The sequence below is a fragment of the Tachyglossus aculeatus genome, chromosome 2, assembly GCF_015852505.1.
Source record: "Tachyglossus aculeatus isolate mTacAcu1 chromosome 2, mTacAcu1.pri, whole genome shotgun sequence".
Classification (NCBI taxonomy): Eukaryota; Metazoa; Chordata; class Mammalia; order Monotremata; family Tachyglossidae; genus Tachyglossus; species Tachyglossus aculeatus.
The window spans coordinates 103,865,500-103,884,628 of record NC_052067.1 but is presented as its reverse complement, the minus strand read 5'-3'; the positions used below and the strand labels follow the sequence as shown (position 1 = coordinate 103,884,628).

The 19,129-nt window shown below is 45.1% G+C and overlaps 1 protein-coding gene across 1 annotated transcript in view; it reads left to right on the top strand.

Annotated features, from left to right (window-relative positions):
* MRPS9 (mitochondrial ribosomal protein S9) overlaps positions 1–19,129 on the top strand; it is a 100,288-nt gene that overhangs the window by 6,384 nt on the left and 74,775 nt on the right. The gene's annotated exons all lie outside the window — the stretch shown is intronic.

Sequence of the window (19,129 nt, the reverse complement as noted above, 5' to 3'; positions counted from 1 at the left end):
TGGGGTAGATACAGGTTAATCAGGTTGGACATAATCCATCTCTCCCATGGGGCTCACAGTCTCAGTCCCCATTTTACAGATAATCATCATCATCATCAACATCAATCGTATTTATTGAGCGCTTACTATGTGCAGAGCACTGTACTAAGCGCTTGGGAAGTACAAATTGGCAACATATAGAGACAGTCCCTACCCACCAGTGGGCTCACAGTCTAAAAGGGGGAGACAGAGAACAAAACCAAACATACTAACAAAATAAAATAAATAGGATAGATATGTACAAGTAAAATAAATAAATAAATAGAGTAATAAATATGTATAAACATATATACAAGTGCTGTGGGGCAGGGAAGGACGTAAGATGGGGGGATGGAGAGGGGGACGAGGGGGAGAGGAAGGAAGGGGCTCAGTCTGGGAAGGCCTCTTGGAGGAGGTGAGCTCTCAGCAGGGCCAATAATATAAGATAATTATATTATAAGATAAGATAATAAGGTAATGTAATTGAGGCAACAGAGAAGTTAAGTGACTTGCCCGAGGTCACACAGCAGACACGTCCTCCGACTCACAGGCCTGTTGTCTTTCCGCTAGCCCACGCTGCTTCAGCCAAACAGGCCACCAAAGCTTCCTTTTTGCTATCAACACTTGTGCGCGGGCAGTGCGTGAGCCCGTTACTGGGTAGGGACCGTCTCTGGATGTTGCTGACTTGTGCTTCCCAAGCGCTTAGTACAGTGCTCTGCACACAGTAAGCGCTCAGTAAATACGGTTGAATGAATGCATGGTGCAGGAGAATCTAAGGGGTTGGTAGTAATCAAATAATCCGTGGAGTAAAAAGCTTTTATCATTTGAGTTCGTTGTTTTAGAACTGCACGGACTTGGGTCAGACTGGAACCAGACCAAATTGTTTCCAATATATGTTGCCAATTTGTACTTCCCAAGCGCTTGGGATAGTGCTCTGCACATAGTAAGCACTCAATAAATACGATTGATGATGATGATGATGACAGACCCAGTAAACACCCCAAGTGAATTGTCTGCTGTATTAAAGCAGCAGGGATGTCCAGCACATGTCCCAGTCCTATAGTTTGGGGGCATTTTGGACCAGGTTTCTCTCGAGCTCAGCCAAGGAGAGGTGGCCAAATAGCCACCCAACACCCAGGTCTCTCACTTGACCTTCCTGGTTTCCCTTCCTTTATTCTGAATTAAGTGGCCACCTGCCCCACCCAGCCCCATTCCCTCCTCCCTGTTGCCTTTCTTTTTCGCACCAGCAACTTCTGTCCTTTGATAGAGATCAATCAATCAATCAATCAATCGTATTTATTGAGCGCTCACTGTGTGCAGAGCATAGAGCTCATTAGTATAATGATTGATTAGCGTAGTTGGGTTGGCTGTTTTTCAAAGGCACTCTGAGACAGGACCTGTTCAGAGAGAGGTTTTTATAGTTCAGTGGGGGCCAGTGCGTTTTGGAATTTGTAGCCGTGCGTGACCATGTCCAGCCGATTTTCTTGTATCCACCCCCAGCGCTTAGTACAGTACCTGGCACATAGTGAGCGCCAGATACCACAGTTAAACATAAGTGGAACCAGAGCCACTGGGCATTGAGAGAGCCAGGGCCCTTGGAAATTAACGCTAGAGGAGCAGCGTGACCTAATGGAAAGAGCACGTACTTGGAAGTCACATCTGGGTTCCGGTCCTGGCTCCGCCACAACTTCCCAAGCGCTTAGTACAGTGCTCTGCACACAGTAAGCGCTCAATAAATGCGATTGATGATGATGATGATCTTGGGCAAGTTACTTACTGTCTCTGTGTCTCAGTTCCCTCATCTCTACAATGGGGATTCAATACCTGTCTTCCCTCCTGCTTAGACTGAGGCCCACGTGGGACCTGATAACCTTGGATCTACCCCAGTGCTTGACGCATAATAAACGCTTAACAAGTACCACAGTTGTTACTACTTGCTCCGTGAGGACTTCGGCCGTGTTGGGATGGACTCTGGGAATCTGACCTGGGCAGAGATGTCCCGCAACCCCAGGGTGTCAGGCCAAGTCTCAGCTCCAAACAGAAAGGACACCCAAAATGGCTTTTCGGTGTGGTCGTGAGATCAGAACTGCCGGATGCGTGGAGTGATTTAGGATGAAACTTCTAACTCCTGCCCGGCAAACAGCAAAAAATTCAACACATCAAGCTGCGCCGGGTGTGGTTGGGAATATCGGTCCAAAATGGGTCATTATGGGCAGGGGACACGTCTGCCTACTCTGTTGTATTTTACGCTTCCAAGTACTTAGTGTAGTAAGTACACTAGTAAAGTACGCATAGTAAAAACTCAGTAAATGCCATTAATTGATTGGTCTTTCACTTGGGTTCACGTTCATACACTTTACTGTGTGGCATTGTCCAGTACGTGCTCTGCACACAGAAAGCGCTCATCGAATCCCACGGGAGAAGCAGCGTGGCTCAGTGGAAAGAGCCCGGGCTTGGGAGTTAGAGGTCATGGGTTTGAATGCCGGCTCCGCCACTTATCAGCTGTATGACTTTGGGCAAGTCACCTAACTTCTCTGGGTCTCAGTTACCTCGTCTGTAAAATGGGGATTGAGATTGTGAGCCCCACGAGGGACAACTTGATTACCTTGTATCCCCCCCCCCAGCACTTAGAACATTGCTTTGCACATAGTAAGCACTTAATAAATACTATTATTATTATTATTATTATATGTAGCCCACATACACGTACATGAACTAATGGCTCCTGTCTAACATGAGCCACCCCTAGGAACAGGTATAATTTTAAGAGGCTATTTTCAAGCTCCTTAGCAGGAAACGTGTCCACCAATTCTGTTACATTGTTCTCCCCCAACCATTTAGACTGTGAGCCCACTGTTGGGTAGGGACTGTCTCTATATGTTGCCAGTTTGTACTTCCCAAGCGCTTAGTACAGTGCTCTGCACATAGTAAGCGCTCAATAAATACGATTGATGATGATTTAGTACAGTTCTCTGCACATAGCTGTCAATAGCAGCTTGGCCTAGTGGAAAGAACACAGGCCCGGGAGTCAGAGAACCTGGGTTCTAATCCTGGCTCCGCCACTTGCTGTGTTATCTTGGATAAGTCACTTCACTTCTCTGTATCTCAGCTACCTCACTGTAAAATGGGGATTGAGACTTTGAACCCCATGTGGGACAGGGACTGTGCCCAACCCGATTATATTCTATCTGCCCCAGTGCTTAATACAGTGCAGGCAAATAGTAAGTGCTTAACAAATACAGTTATTATTACTATTGTTATTACTCTGATTGAAAGTTGTATAAAATGTTTGACATTTAGGAACCTTCAAATCTATAAGAACTCAAGAGATAGAATGAGGAATACAAAATATTTAAGTTTGTTCAAAGCGTAGATTAAGAAATACTAAACTTAATTCTGTTAAGAGATGGTCTGTTGATTTGATTACCCATAACTAATTACTTTTAAAGAAAACAAATCCAGGAGAAATGAATATTTTGGCCTGGGGCGAGTGTCAGGGAGGTAAAAATATTAATGAACTGTTAAAACATGCCTAGAGTTTGTTTGGTTTTTATTCTGCTCATTTCTCCTCAAAGCTTTGACTCCGAGGAAATGATGTGGAGACTAAATCTTTCTAGGTCGTTTTCCGGGAATGCTCCTTTTGAATTTGTTTAGTTGTATAGAGTTGTGACCACGCTCTCTGTTGAAGTAAATGTAGGGAACTTTTTTTTAGGGGGTAGCATTTCTTTTGCTGCAGCCTCAGGAAGGAATTACCCAGAGAAGCAGCATGGCTTACCAGGTAGGACATGTGCCCTGGAATCAGCAGGACTTGGGGTCTGATGCCGGCTGGCTTCTTCACTCTCCTGCTGTTTGACCTTGGGCAAGTCATCTGACTTCTCTGTCCCAGTAACCTCATCTGTAACGTGGGGATTGAGATCGTGAGCCCCATGTGAGCTGTGGACTGTGTCCAATCTGAATAGTTTGTATTCCCAATGTTCAGTGCCTGGCCCATAGTAAGCACGTAACAGTATAACATTAAAAAAAAGATATCCTACACATCAAAATGGGGGCTATCTTGAGGACCTAATGTAAAGATAAATGATATGGTTATAGGTGAAGTACTGGAGCTTTACAGAAAAAGGATACCACATAAACTGAAATTTGTGTTTTTTGTTTGATCATTTTTCCTATTTGCTTTCTAGGGGCCATATAGCTTTCTGGTGTAACGTATAGTCTAATAATGCAAAAATGTGTATGTTAATCAGTCATATTTATTGAGTGCTCACTGTGTGGAGAGCACAGTACTAGGCAGATAATATAATTAGCAGCTATGAACATAAGTGCTTGTGGGGCTGAGGCGTGTCGTGAATTAAGGGAGCAAATCAGGGTGACGCAGAAGGGAATGGGAGAAGAGGAAATGAGGACTTAGTTTGGGAAGGCTTTTTGCAGGAGACAGGCGTTCAATAAGGCTTTGATGGTAGGGAGAGTAATTGTCGGCTATGAAAGGGAGGTCATTCCAGGCCAGAAGCAGGACGTGGAAAAGAGGTCAGTGGCGAGATAAACTAGATGGAGGTACAGTGAATTGGTTGGCATTAGAGGAGCTACGTGTGCGGGCCGTGTTGCAAAAATCTCCAGTGGCTGCCAGTCAACCTACGCATCAAGCTAAAACTCCTCACTCTTGGCTTCAAAGCTCTCCATCACCTCGCCTCCTCCTACCTCACCTCCCTTCTCTCCTTCTCCAGCCCAGCCTGCACCCTCCGCTCTTCTGCCGCTAACCTCCTCACTGTGCCTCGTTCTCTCCTGTCCCGCCGTCGACCCCTGGCCCATGTCCTTTCCCTGGCCTGGAATGCCCTCCCTCCTCACATCAGCCAAACAAGCTCTCTTCCTCCCTTCAAAGCCCTACTGAGAGCTCACCTCCTCCAGGAGGCCTTCCCAGGCAGCCCCCATTTTCCTCTCCTCCTCCCCATCCCCCTGCCCTACCTCCTTCCCCTCCCCACAGCACCTGTATATATGTTTGTACAGATTTATTACTCTATTTATTTTACTTGTACCTATTTACTATTCTACTTATTTTGTTAATGATGTGCATCTAGCTTTATTTTTATTTATTCTGGTGACTTGACACCTGTCCACATGTTTTGTTTTGTTGTCTGTCTCCCCCTTCTAGACTGTGAGCCTGTTGGGTAGGGACTGTCTCTACAGGTTGCCAACTTATACTTCCCAAGCTCGTAGTACAGCCGCACACAGTAAGTGCTCAATAAATACGATTGAAGGAATGAATAGTAGGAAAACAGTGAGGTGTGGTAGGTGGGGGCAAGATGATCGAGTACTTTAAAGTCAAACGGACGGAAAAGAGTGTCTGCGTGATGCGGAGGTGGATGGGCAACCACTGGAGGTTCTTGAGGAGTCATGGACTGACTGTTTTTGTAGAGAAAGAATCTGGGCAGCAGAGCGAAGTACGGACTGGAGTGACTTGAGACAGGAGGCTGAGAGGTCAGCGAGGAGACCGATACAGTAATCAAGGCGGGAAAGGATAAGTGTTTGGATTAACGTGGTAGCAGTTTGGGTGGAGAGGAAAGGATGGATTTTAGCGATGGTGTGAAGGTTGAACCGAAAGGATTTAACGTTAAACTGAATATGTGGGTTGAGTGAGAGAAATGAGTCAAGGATAACACCAAGGTTGTGGGCTTGTGAGACTGGAAGGATGCTCCTATAGTGATGGGAAAATCATGGGGAAGAGCATGAGCCTGGGAATCAGAGGACCTGGGTTCTAATCCCAGCTCCACCACTTGGCTACTGTGTGACCTTGGGCAAGTCATTTAACTTCTGTGCCTCAGTTCCCTCATCTGCAGAATGGGGATTCAGTACCCAGGTATTGAATCCCTGTTCTCCTTCCTACTTCGACTGTGAGCCCCAGATGGGACCTGATTGTTATTTATCTACCCCAGCGCTTAGTACAGTGCCTGACATGTAGTAAACACTTAACAAATACCGCAATTACTATGCCTCCAAACCAGAGTGCCAGTAGGCAGGGGCTCTCTCCAGGTATTGAATCCCTGTTCTCCTTCCTACTTTAACTGTGAGCCCCAGATGGGACCTGATTGTTATTTATCTACCCCAGCGCTTAGTACAGTGCCTGACATGTAGTAAACACTTAACAAATACCGCAATTACTATGCCTCCAAACCAGAGTGCCACTAGGCAGGGGCCTTCTTGTTAATGTATACAATCAATCAGTGGCATTTATTGAGCGCTTACTGTGTGCAGAGCACTGTACTAAGCTCTTGGAAGAGTACAGTAGAGTTTGTAAACACATTCCCTGTCCAGAATGAGCTTACAATCTAGAAGGGGAGACAGAATTTAACACATGTGAATAAATTACATATATGTACATAAGTGCTGTGGGACTGAGGTTGGGGTGAATACCAAGTGCCCAAAAGGTAAGTTCCAAGTGGATAGATAATAATAATAATAACAACAATAATAATAATAATAATAATAATAATGACATTTATTAAGAGCTTACTATGTGCAAAGCACTGTTCTAAGTGCTGGGGAGGTCACAAGGTGATCAGGTTGTCCCTCAGGGGGCTCACAGTCTTAATCCCCATTTTACAGTTGAGGTAACTGAGGCACAGAGAATTGAAGTGACTTGCCCAAAGCCACACAGCTGACCGTTGGCGGAGCCGGGGTTTGAACCCATGACCTCTGACTCCAAAGCCCGGGCTCTTTCATGACAAGATGACATAGAAGGGAGAGGGAGTCAGGGAAAGAGGGCTTAATTGGGAAAGGCCTGATGGGAGGTGTGACCGTAATAAAGCTTGGAGGTTGGGGAGAACGGTGGTCCGGTGTATGTGGAGGAGGAGGGGGTAGGTACCAGGCTGGGGGACGGCGTGGGTAAGGGGGTATCAGAAAGATAGATGAGGTTAGCAAGCTAGTGCCCTCCTTACCTCCTTCCCCTCCCCACAGCCCCTGTATATCATCATCGATCGTATTTATTGAGCACTTACTATGTGCAGAGCACTGTACTAAGCGCTTGGGAAGTACAAATTGGCAACATATAGAGACAGTCCCTACCCAACAGTGGGCTCACAGTCTTAAAGGGGGAGACAGAGAACAGAACCAAACATACTAACAAAATAAAATAAATAGAATAGATATGTATATATGTGTGTATATATATATGTATATATGTTTGTACAGATTTATTACTCATTTATTTTACTTGTACGTATTTACCATTCTATTTATTTTATTTTGTCAGTATGTTTTGTTTTGTCATCTATCTCCCCCCGTCTAGACTGTGAGCCCGCTGTTGGGTAGGGACCGTCTCTATGTGTTGCCAACTTGGACTTCCCAAGTGCTCAGTACAGTGCTCTGCACACAGTAAGCACTCGATAAATATGTTTGAATGACTAGTACAGTGCTCTGCACATAGTAAGCGCTCAAAAAATACGATTGAATGAATGAATGAATCCCCCACCTCACCTCCTTCCCCTCCCCACAGCGCCTGTATATATGTTTGTACAGACTTATTACTCTATTTATTTTACTTGTACATATTTACTATTCTATTTATTTTATTTTGTTAGTATGTTTTGTTTTGTCGTCTGTCTCCCCCTTCTAGACTGTGAGCCCGCTGTTGGGTAGGGACCGTCTCTATATGTTGCCAACTTGGACTTCCCAAGTGCTCAGTACAGTGCTCTGCACACAGTAAGCGCTCAATAAATACGATTGAATGAATGATAAATATGTTTGAATGACTAGTACAGTGCTCTGCACATAGTAAGTGCTCAAAAAATACGATTGAATGAATGAATGAATCCCCCCGCCTCACCTCCTTCCCCTCCCCACAGCCCCTGTACAGACTTATTACTCTATTTATTTTACTTGTACATATTTACTATTCTATTTATTTTATTTTGTTAGTATGTTTTGTCGTCTGTCTCCCCCTTCCAGACTGTGAGCCCGCTGTTGGGTAGGGACCGTCTCTATATGTTGCCAACTTGGACTTCCCAAGCGCTTAGTACAGTGCTCTGCACACAGTAAGCGCTCAATAAATACGATTGAATGAATGAATATGTCACTACCAAGCAAGCAAGGATGGCATCACATGTAATTTGCTGAATTACATCGATGCCTCCTGAACATAGAGCCCACTGTTGGGTAGGGACCATCTCTATATGTTGCCAACTTGTACTTCCCAAGCGCTTAGTACAGTGCTCTGCACACAGGAAGCGCTCAATAAATACAATTGAATGAATGAGCAAAGTGCGCGGGGTAGGCAGCAGTAGGAAATCGGAGGTGAGATAGGACGGGGTAAGACGATTGACAGCTTTAAAGCGGAGTCTCTGATGCGGAGTTGGGACATTAACGGAAATAGTGTTGGCACTGTTGCGGGCAGGCCACCGATGGGCTGTTGTTTCTCAGCCTCAGGGAAGACTCTGGCTTGGGGCTCATTTCGACTAATTACCGTGAGCGCAAAATTAGTGGAGTAAAGAGACCTACAAAATGTCTACTAGTCACACTGCATCATTTACTGTTGACGCTTTAATGTTTTTATTGTGTGGGTAGTGTATTTATTTCTGAATCAGATTTAGGTGATTTTTTTTCAGGAATAAATTATGAAGCGGGGGAGGATCCGGAGCAAAAATTTCAGCAAATTCTTGCAAGATAATATTTTTTTTTCCACTTGCGACTCAGGGTAAACTGTTTTAGTAATAATAATGATGGCATTTATTAAGCGCTTACTATGTGCAGAGACTGAGCCCCTTCCTTCCTCTCCCCCTCGTCCCCCTCTCCCCCTCGTCCCCCTCTCCATCCCCCCATCTTACCTCCTTCCCTTCCCCACAGCACCTGTATATATGTATATATGTTTGTACATATTACTCTATTTTACTTGTACATATCTATTCTATTTATTTTATTTTGTTAGTATGTTTGGTTTTGTTCTCTGTCTCCCCCTTTTAGACTGTGAGCCCACTGTTGGGTAGGGACTGTCTCTATAAGTTGCCAGTTTGTACTTCCCAAGCGCTTAGTACAGTGCTGTGCACATAGTAAGCGCTCAATAAATATGATTGATGATGATGATGATGATGCAAAGCACTGTTCTAAGCACTGGGGAGGTTACAAGGTGATCAGGTTATGCCACGGGGGGCTCACAGTCTTCATCCCCGTTTTTACAGATGAGGTCACTGAGGCACAGAGAAGTTAAGTGGCTTCACCAAAGTCACACAGCGGACAGGTGGCGGAGCCGGGATTTGAACCCATGACCTCTGGCTCTTTCCACTGAGCCACACTGGTTGGTTTGGCATCACGCCCAGAACGCTCTGCTTAGGTGTAAGGGAGGGCTGTAGAGAAAATAGGATTTACAGGTGGTTGCTGTGTCTGATTTTTGCTGTCCATTCCTACACTTAATTTTAAATTCTTTGTAGGAGGGGAACCTAGGGACCGTCTCTATATGTTAACGACTTGTATTTCCCAAGCGCTTAGTACAGTGCTCTGCACACAGTAAGCGATCAATAAATGTGACTGAATGAATGAGTGAATGGTAGATCCTCTCTCCTTTGAGCACCCACTGAAAAAGACACACTAAATAAACTGCCCTGCAATTTTCAGAAGAGCACCATTCACATGCCAGGAGCCAATTGAAGTCCAACTCTGATTTGCAGTGCAGTGTAGGACTAGTAGTTTTAGAGCCACCAGATTGTGCAGTATCGTATTTGAATCGTCTCCTTTGAGGTGGAAACCAAGCAGTTCTTTCAGATCATCATCATCATCATCAATCATATTTATTGAGCGCTTACTGTGTGCAGAGCACTGTACTAAGCGCTTGGGAAGTACAAATTGGCAACATAGAGAGACAGTCCCTACCCAACAGTGGGCTCACAGTCTAAAAGATCACAGGGGTTTCAATACCCATTTTGAGTAGGCAGTCTTTAGGGAATTCTGTATATGTGGCAATGCATGTCTACCTGGGTAGAACACCGTGCAACATCTGAACAAATAATAAATGGTTGGGCACCGCTCTGATCAATATTTTTTTAATGCAAGCTTATCAGGACAGCAACTTTGTGTTAGAGTAGAACTGACTAATACAGTGTTCTGCTCACAGTAAGCACTCAATAAATACGATTGAATGAATGAACTATTATCTCTCCCATAGTCTCTGCCTTTACTCATTTGTGTCTCCTTTAAAATTTCCATCAAGGATGGATGTTAGGAAGTTAGACATGGCTTTTGTCCAACAAAGTAAAATGGAACTGCGTTACTTCAGAGGGTCACAGTCTCAATAACCATTAACTCGGAGTTGAATTGCTTTTTACCCTATCCTCCTGTTTTCTCCTTAGGCTTGCCCTTCTCCTCTATTCTTGGACTGACTCACTGTAAACTTTTAATCATTAGTGCTTTGTTTTTCCCAATTCAGTTTATGACGTAGTTAAACTGTAAACAGACTTCTGTAGTACTGATGCCGGTTAAATAATGTAGATGGTGAAATTGGCACTTGACCAGAATTGGGACATTACTGCTCCGTCAGTGAAGCTTCTGTTTTTCTGGCAGACTGCTTGAGTGAAATTACAGTTGTCGAATCCACGGGTTATCTTTGCAAAAAGGAAATAAATCTGTTTAGTCTTTTCTATACTGTTCCATAAAAGGAGAAAGCCGGAAGAACTGTACCTCCAATCTTGGGCTTTTCAGTTGAGACTGAATAAAACAGTACACTTTGGCGGAATAAAGAGGTAAAGCCCTAGCCCCGAAATAGTCTCGATACTATCATCTGAGACTGTGGATAGTTCAGATCCAAATAATTAGTGCCATCTCAAAGCGATGAAGAGAAGCACTGTATTTTTGGGTGGAATCTTCAAAGCCTACTATAAATTTAGTAGCTGCTTGACTCCAGGCTGACTAATTTTACATGTTTTTATCAATATTTTGAATTTGCAGACTGCCAAGTATATAAACAATATGCCATCTGCTTTTCGTGAAAAGAACCCACAGGTCAGGTCAGTGTGAGACTTTCCAAACTTGGGATTCTTGTATACTGCACATGCTTAAAGATGATCAGACTCACTGGAAATGTGTTTTGTGAGGCCTGCCATTGGCAGCTATATGACACTTTTCACAGACTGTAGTTTAAATTGAAAATAACTGCAAATTTCTCAACCTTCACTTCCTTCTCTGCAGTCTTGCATCTCCTCCTGCCTACAAGACATCTCTACTTGGATATCCTCCCGTCACCTCAAGCTTAACACGTCCTAAACAGTGCTCCTTATCTTCCCACCCAAACCCTGTCCTCCCCCTGATTTTCCCATCACTGTAGATGGCACCAACATGTTTCCTGTCTCACAAGCCTGCTATCTTGGCATTATCCTTGATTCCTCTCTCCCATTCAACCCACATATTCAATCCATTACTAAATCCTGTTAGTCCCACCTTCACAACATCGCCAAAATTTGCCCTTTCCTCTCCAGTAGTGCTCTGCATACTGTAGGTGCTCAATAAATACAATTGAATTGAATGAATTGGAATATTCTGTATCAAAAGCTACAGGGCCAGGAAATTAAAATTGACATAGTTGAGTTTTGTAGAGACTTACTTATGGCCTTAACTGGTATAGAAGAAATTGATCTGAAGTTTAAAAAAAATGTGTTTAGAAGGAACACACAGGATCAGATGGTTAAGAATACAGGGGGTTTTATGGGGGACTCACAGGAGCTAATGGAGCACAATGTATGAACCCAGTTGACATCTCGGAAGTATAAGATGTGTTTTGATCCCTGTAGACGTTAAGCTCCTTGTGGGCAGGAATCCTGTCTGCCATCTCTGTTGCATTGTCTTTCCCAAGTGCTTAGTGTAGTGCTCTGCTTACAGTAAATGCTAAATAAATACCATTGGTTGATTGACTGAAAATGAAGCCAGCCAAGGAGACTTTGGAATGGTAATTGTTTGGGGGGTGGGGGGCAGGGAGGAGAAGGGGGTCTAGGCAGTGGAGTAAGAGGAGAAAGAAGAGAAGGAGGGGTGGAAAATGAAGAGAAGGAAAGGAAAAGTTGTGTATGTGGTGGGGATACGTAGCCGTCTTTCCCTGCTGCCATCACTAGCCAAGCATGGGAGCAAGGTAGATTAGGTGAGTTACCACTGCAGCATTTACACGGTGGCTCCTGAGGTCTAACACCCTCTTCACCCCCACAGCAGTCGCAGTTGTCATTTCTGTTGAGCTTTTACTCCACGTAAAGCCAACTGCACTATGTGCTTGGAGAGAATCCCCGGCTGGTAAAGGACTAGGGGGAAAGGGGACCAGCGACAGACTCACAAGGAAAAAATGCACCCGCAAGTAACATAAGGTGGAGGGCAGGATCTTTGTCTGACCTGATTGTCTTGTATCTACTCGGTGCCTGGCACAGAGAAGGCCTTAACAAATACTGCTGTTATTGTTTTTATTACATCCACAACTCCGGCCTTCCCAGTATTCCGCATTTCGTGAAGGCAGCATGCTGCTGCTGCCCTGGTTGCGGAGCGGAGAGGTTGGGACCTAGGGCCCAGGCTGATGTGAAGCGGAGGGTGGGGGGGGGTTACTGGAGGAGCGGCTCGGCCGTCTGGTGGACCTGGGGACTGGCAGGAAGCTGCTGCTGCTGCTTATCATCAATCATCATCAATCGTATTTATTGATTATGTCCTTCCCGCCAGGACAGAGCACTTCCCAGGCTACCCAGGAGGATTCCAGGGAGCCAGGGGTGGGGCTCGTCTCACATCATGCTGGGATCTACAGGGAGCCAAACTCTGTCCGTACTGGAACAGTATAATAATAATAATGATGGCATTTATTAAGCGCTTACGATGTGCAGAGCACTGTTCTAAGCGTTGGGGAGGTTACAAGGTGATCAGGTTGTCCCACGGGGGGCTCCCAGTCTTAATCCCCATTTTACAGATGAGGGAACTGAGGCACAGAGAAGTGAAGTGACTTGCCCAAAGTCACACAGCTGACAGTTGGCAGAGTGGGGATTTGAACCCATGACCTCGGACTCCAAAGCCCGGGCCCGGGAGTCGGAAGGTCCTGGCTTCTAATCCCAGCTACGCCCCACCCTGGCTCCACTGTGTGACCTCGGGCAAGTCCCTTCACTGAGTATGTTACCTCATCTGTAAAATGGGGATTGAGACTCCGAGCCCCGTGTGGGGCGGGGACTGTGTCCACCCGATTTGCACGTATCCACCCCAGCGTTTAGTACAGTGCCTGGCACAGAGTAAGCGCTTGACAGACAGCACGTTCACCACTGTCGTCATTACTGAGAGCTGCAGTTTGCCAGCAAGGAGTAAGAAAACCGAGCAGTTACTGTAACATCAGTTCCAGCCCCTTTGGGATTGGAGTCAAAGGCCAGGTCGGGGTAGAGACAGCAGTCCGTCCGTCCCGTGGAAACGATGACCTCCCCCTTTCCCTCATGGAGCTGGTGCAGTGTATATGCTGTTGTATCTCAGCACTCTTCATTGGATCCTGTGGAAATAGAAATGTTAGTGAGAGAGTGCTAAATGAGGTGTAGCTTCCCACAGGAAATAGCAGTAATGGTATTTATTGAGCACTTGATTGTCAGAGTTAGAAGCCCAAGGCTTCTTCCCTGCCCAGAAGGAGCTTACATTCCAACTGGGGGGGAGGAGAGAGAAGAGAGGGGGGAGAGAGAGACTGAACTCACAAAAGGAAAAGTTTATTTTAGACTATGAGCCCACTGTTGGGTAGGGACTGTCTCTATATGTTGCCAACTTGTACTTCCCAGGCGCTTAGTACAGTGCTCTGCACACAGTAAGCGCTCAGTAAATACGATTGGTTGGAGTAAGTTGGATTTTAGGAAGTTTTTGAAGGTGGAGAGGGCTGGCATCTGGTGGATACCGGGACCAAGGGAATTCCTCCTGACCCTGGGGATAAAGTGAACAAGGAGATTGGAGGCAGGAGGGTGTACTGTTTATTCATTTTCGCTTTTATTGAGCTCCTACTGTGTGCGGAATACTGTACTTTCATCATCATCATCATCATCAATCGTATTTATTGAGCGCTTACTATATGCAGAGCACTGTACTAAGCGCTTGGGAAGTACAAATTGGCAACATATAGAGACAGTCCCTACCCAACAGTGGGCTCACAGTCTAAAAGGGGGAGACAGAGAACAAAACCAAACATACTAACAAAATAAGATAAATAGAATAGATATGTACAAATAAATAAATAAATAGAGTAAAAAATATGTACAAACATATATACATATATACAGGTGCTGTGGGGAAGGGAGGGAGGTAAGATGGGGGGACGGAGAGGGGGACGAGGGGGAGAGGAAGGAAGGGGCTCAGTCTGGGAAGGCCTCCTGGAGGAGGTGAGCTCTCAGCCGGGCCTTGAAGGGAGGAAGAGAGCTAGCTTGGCGGATGGGCAGAGGGAGGGCATTCCAGGCCCGGGGGATGACGTGGGCCGGGGGTCGACGGCGGGACAGGCGAGAGCGAGGTACGGTGAGGAGATCAGCGGTGGAGGAGCGGAGGGTGCGGGCTGGGCTGTAGAAGGAGAGAAGGGAGGTGAGGTAGGAGGGGGCCAGGTGATGGACAGCCTTGAAGCCCAGGGTGAGGAGTTTCTGCCTGATTGAAGCCGAGGGTGAGTGCTTAGAACGGTGCTCGGCACATAGTAAGCACGGTGTCTCCCATGGGACAACCTGATCACCTTGTAACCTCCCCAGCGCTTAGAACAGTGCTTTGTACATAGTAAGCACTTAATAAATGCCATCATTATTATTACTAAGTGCTTGGGAGAGTACAGTACAACAATAAAAAGACACATTCCCTGTCCGCAATGAGCTCACAGCCTAGAGTGGGGGAAACAGACATGTAAATAAGCAATCAATCAATCAGTCGTATTTATTGAGCTCTTACTGTGTGCAGAGCACTGTACTAAGCGCTTGGGAAGTACAAGTTGGCAACATATAGAGACAGTGCCTACCCAGCAGTGGGCTCACAGTCTAAAAGGGGGAGACAGAGAACAAAACCAAACATACTAACAAAATAAAATCAATAGAATAGATATGTACAAGTAAAATAAATAAATAAATAGAGTAATAAATATGTACAAACATATATACATATATACACGTGCTGTGGGGAAGGGAAGGAGGTAAGATGGGGGGATGGAGGGAGATAGCAAGAGCACAGGCTTGAGAATCAGAGGACATGGGGCCTAATCCCGACTCAGCCACTTATCTACTGTGAGACCTTGGGTAAGTCACTTAACTTCTCTGCATGTTACCTCATCTGTAAAATGGGGACTAAGATTGTGAGTCCGATGTGGGACAGGGACTGTGTCCAACCTGATTACCTTGTACCTACCCCCAGAGCTTAGAACATGCACATAGTAAGCGCTTAACAAATACCATAATTATTACTATTATTATTATGGGTAGCCACTAAAGGGCTCTGAGGATCAGGGAGATGTGCTGAGTGACATATCTGGAAGATGATCTGGGCAGCAGAAAATGTAGGAGAAGCAGCGTGGCTCAGTGGAAAGAGCCTGGGCTTTGGAGTCAGAGGTCATGGGTTCAAATCCTGGCTCTGCCACTTGTCAGCCCTGTGACTTTGGGCAAGTCACTTCACTTCTCTGGGCCTCAGTTACCTCATCTGTAAAATGGGGATTAAGACTGTGAGCCCCCCCATGGGACAACCTGATCATCTTGTAACCCCCCACAGTGCTTAGAACAGTGTTTTGCATATAGTGAGTGCTTAATAAATGCCATCATTATTATTATTATTATTGACTGGAGAGATAGCTTGGGGGCATGGACAGCAGGGAAGAGGCTAATACAATAAACTCATTCATTCAGTCGTATTTATTGAGTGCTTATTGTATGCAGAGCACTGTACTAAGCACTTGGGAAAGTACAATACAATAATAAACAGCCCACAAGGAGCTCACAGCCTGGAGTTGGGGAGACAGGCAACAATACAAATAAATAAAATTACAGATTTGTACATAAGTGCTTTGGGGCATGGACAGCAGGGAAGAGGCTAATACAATAAACTCATTCATTCAGTCGTATTTATTGAGTGCTTATTGTATGCAGAACACTGTACTAAGCACTTGGGAAAGTACAGTACAATAATAAGCAGCCCACAAGGAGCTCACAGCCTGGAGTTGGGGAGACAGGCATCAATTCAAATAAATAAAATTACAGGTTTGTACATAAGTGCTTTGGGGCTGGGAGAGGGGAAGAGCAAAGGGATAAATAAAATCACAGATATGTGCAATGTGAGGAGTGAATGAGCCAGAGTAGTAACTTGTTGGGTAGAGGGGGAGGGATGGGCCTGTGAAGTGCCTTTTGAGGCAATATCGTTAGGTTTTGGCAGTAGATTAGATGTGAGCAATATGACACTGAAGAGTCAAGAATAACACAGTAACACCATCTGACAGTAATACAGTAAGCACTCAATAAATACGATTGAATGAATAATGCTAAGTCTACAGGTATCAGTTATCGGAAGGACGGAGATGTCAGATGAGGAAGTTGAGAGAGTTTAGCAAATAATACAAAGCATATTAATATACTTTCAATATATCTGTCAAAGGCCAAAACAACATATTTGAAAAAGTGATGAAAAATACATACGGTCGTCCGATCAAGCACTGCTGTAAATAATGTACTGATCATTTTGAGTTCATTTTTCTGTGTAGCTGTGTCACAGTAATTTTCCAAGTGCTCTTTTTCGCCCTCTGTTCAAGGGAAAGGCACCTTGTGCTAATAGACTTGAGAACTGCCTTTTTCTCTGCCGGAAAGATGTCATTAATCGTTAGTTCTTTGAGAGTAGAGGTTTTGTCCATGCTTTCTACCCAGGTGAATGAGCACACTCTAGGTTCAGGAAGAGCTATAGTCAGCTGTGGTCCCTCTTCATCCCTTCAGGGCCAAACTGAACCTACAGAAAATGCTGCTCTTTGCCACTCGGACAGCTGGACTTTGGAGGAATTCTGGTTAATGAGAATCTTTGTCCAAAGGGGGAAAAAAAGAGAACATAGAGAGGGTCACTTCCAGGAGAATGCCTTGCCTACTAATCCTCCTGACAGTGATTCATTCATTGTCATAGTTGAGTGTTTACTGTGTGCAAAGCACTGTACTAAGCGCTTGGGAGAATATAATGCATCAACAAACGGACACATTCCTGCTCAGGGTCCAGAGGACTGAGAGTTCCTCTGTTCATGAGAGCCCTACACTTGAACGTATGAGTGAACAGCATGGCCTAGGGAAAGGAGCATGGGCTTGGAAATCAGAAGACCTGGATTCTTATCCCGGCTCTGTTACTTGTCTGCCATGTGACCCTGGGCAAGTCACGTCACTCCTCTGTGTCTCAAGTACCTCATCTGTAAAATGGGGATTAAATCCTGCTCCCTTCTACTTAGACTGTGAGCCCCGTGTGGGACAGGGACTGGATTCCAACCTGATTAATCTGTATCTACCCCAGCATTAAGAGCAGTGCTCGGTGTGTAGTAAACATTTAATAAATACCGCAAAAACAGACAAGCAAAACAGAGCACTCTACCAAGCCTTTGGGAGAGTACGATTCAACATAGATTATAGGCTTGTTATAGGCAGGGAATGTGTTTGCCAACTTGGTTGTATTGCACTCTCCCAAGTGCTTCATACAGTGTTCGGCACATAGTAAATGCTCAATACGTGCCATTGATGATGGTGATGACGACAACATAGTTGGTAGACACATTCCCCGTCCCGAGGAACTTACAATCTAGGGGAGCCCCGGCCGAGACATCATCTGTCAAAGTGCCCATTTACAGATCACTTCCTGCAAGAAGCACTGATGAGAGGGTAATCCTGGCAGTTATTTCGGGGCTTTCGCCTTCTGGAAGCTTCTCTCCAGTGAAGTCCTCACTAGGGAAATATCCCTTATAAAGTGGGGTGCCCACATAAGAGATTCTGGGCACCCACATAATCCTGTAAGAAGAGGAGAACTGCATGACAGCGCTTGCAGAAGAGAGTCTAGACCACTATGACAGAGGCCAGGGGAAGAAGAGCACAGGCTTTTCTTCAAAGGGGGAAGCCTTCCCTCCCCCTCTTTGGGTGGTGTGAGACCATGATTTCAGCCTTGTATCTAACAGGCAAGGATATCACGCAGGGAAACCCCAGAAGCATGTCTAGGAGCCACACAAATCAACAATAATTTCCCTCCTTTAGAGAAATAACACTGTAGTATGGCCCCGCTGGCAACTGAAGGGAACATAGCAGTTGCACGTGATGTGGTGTGTCTGAGGACTGAGATTCACAGTGCATTCATGATTCATTAGAGCAAATCATCATGCTTCAGTGGGCCGAATCGTCCCACAGTGGTTGTGAGATGTTCTCCCCCTTTAAATTCCCTAATTTACTGTGAGCCACAGGTAGAATTGAGCTCAGTTGAATCAGTCAGGGGAATTGTGGAGCGCTTACTGTGTGGAGAGCACTGAACTAAGCCTCGGGAGGGAGGATGTGGGTTCTAATCCCGGCTCCGCCACTTGTGTGCTGTCTGACCTTGGGCAAACCGTTTAACTTCTCCGTGCCTCACGTACCTCATCTGTAAAATGGGAATTAAGACTCTGAGCCTCACGTGGGACAGTCTACCTCTTATCTACCCCAGCGCTTAGAACAGTGCTTGGCACATAGTAAATGTTTAACAAATACCATAATTATTCTTGTTATTAATATACAGTAGAATCGGTATACATGTTCCCTGTCCACAGTGAGCTTATGGTCTCAAAGGGGAGACTGACATTAATAAGCTGGTATTCTTTTTGTTGGGACACAAGAAAACTACGTAATTATATTTGCACACTACTCTTGCTGTCTTTTATCTCTATGTACCCGGGTGTCATTCTTCTTAGTAGCATTCGTTTTGTCATTTTCGAAGTTAAGAAAAATGATCCAAACACTAAAAGTGGGTGTTTGCAGTAAGTGTAGAGGTAGTACAGCACTTAGAATATTTTTGTGTTTAAAGTTAAACCATTTAAAATAAGAAACGGTAGATGTCTTCAGTAGCTGTGGAAAGAAAAGGGAAGTCAGTCAAACCATTATTGGTATTTATTGGGCTTTCACTGTGGGCAGAGAGCTATACTAAGTACTTGGGAAAGTACAAG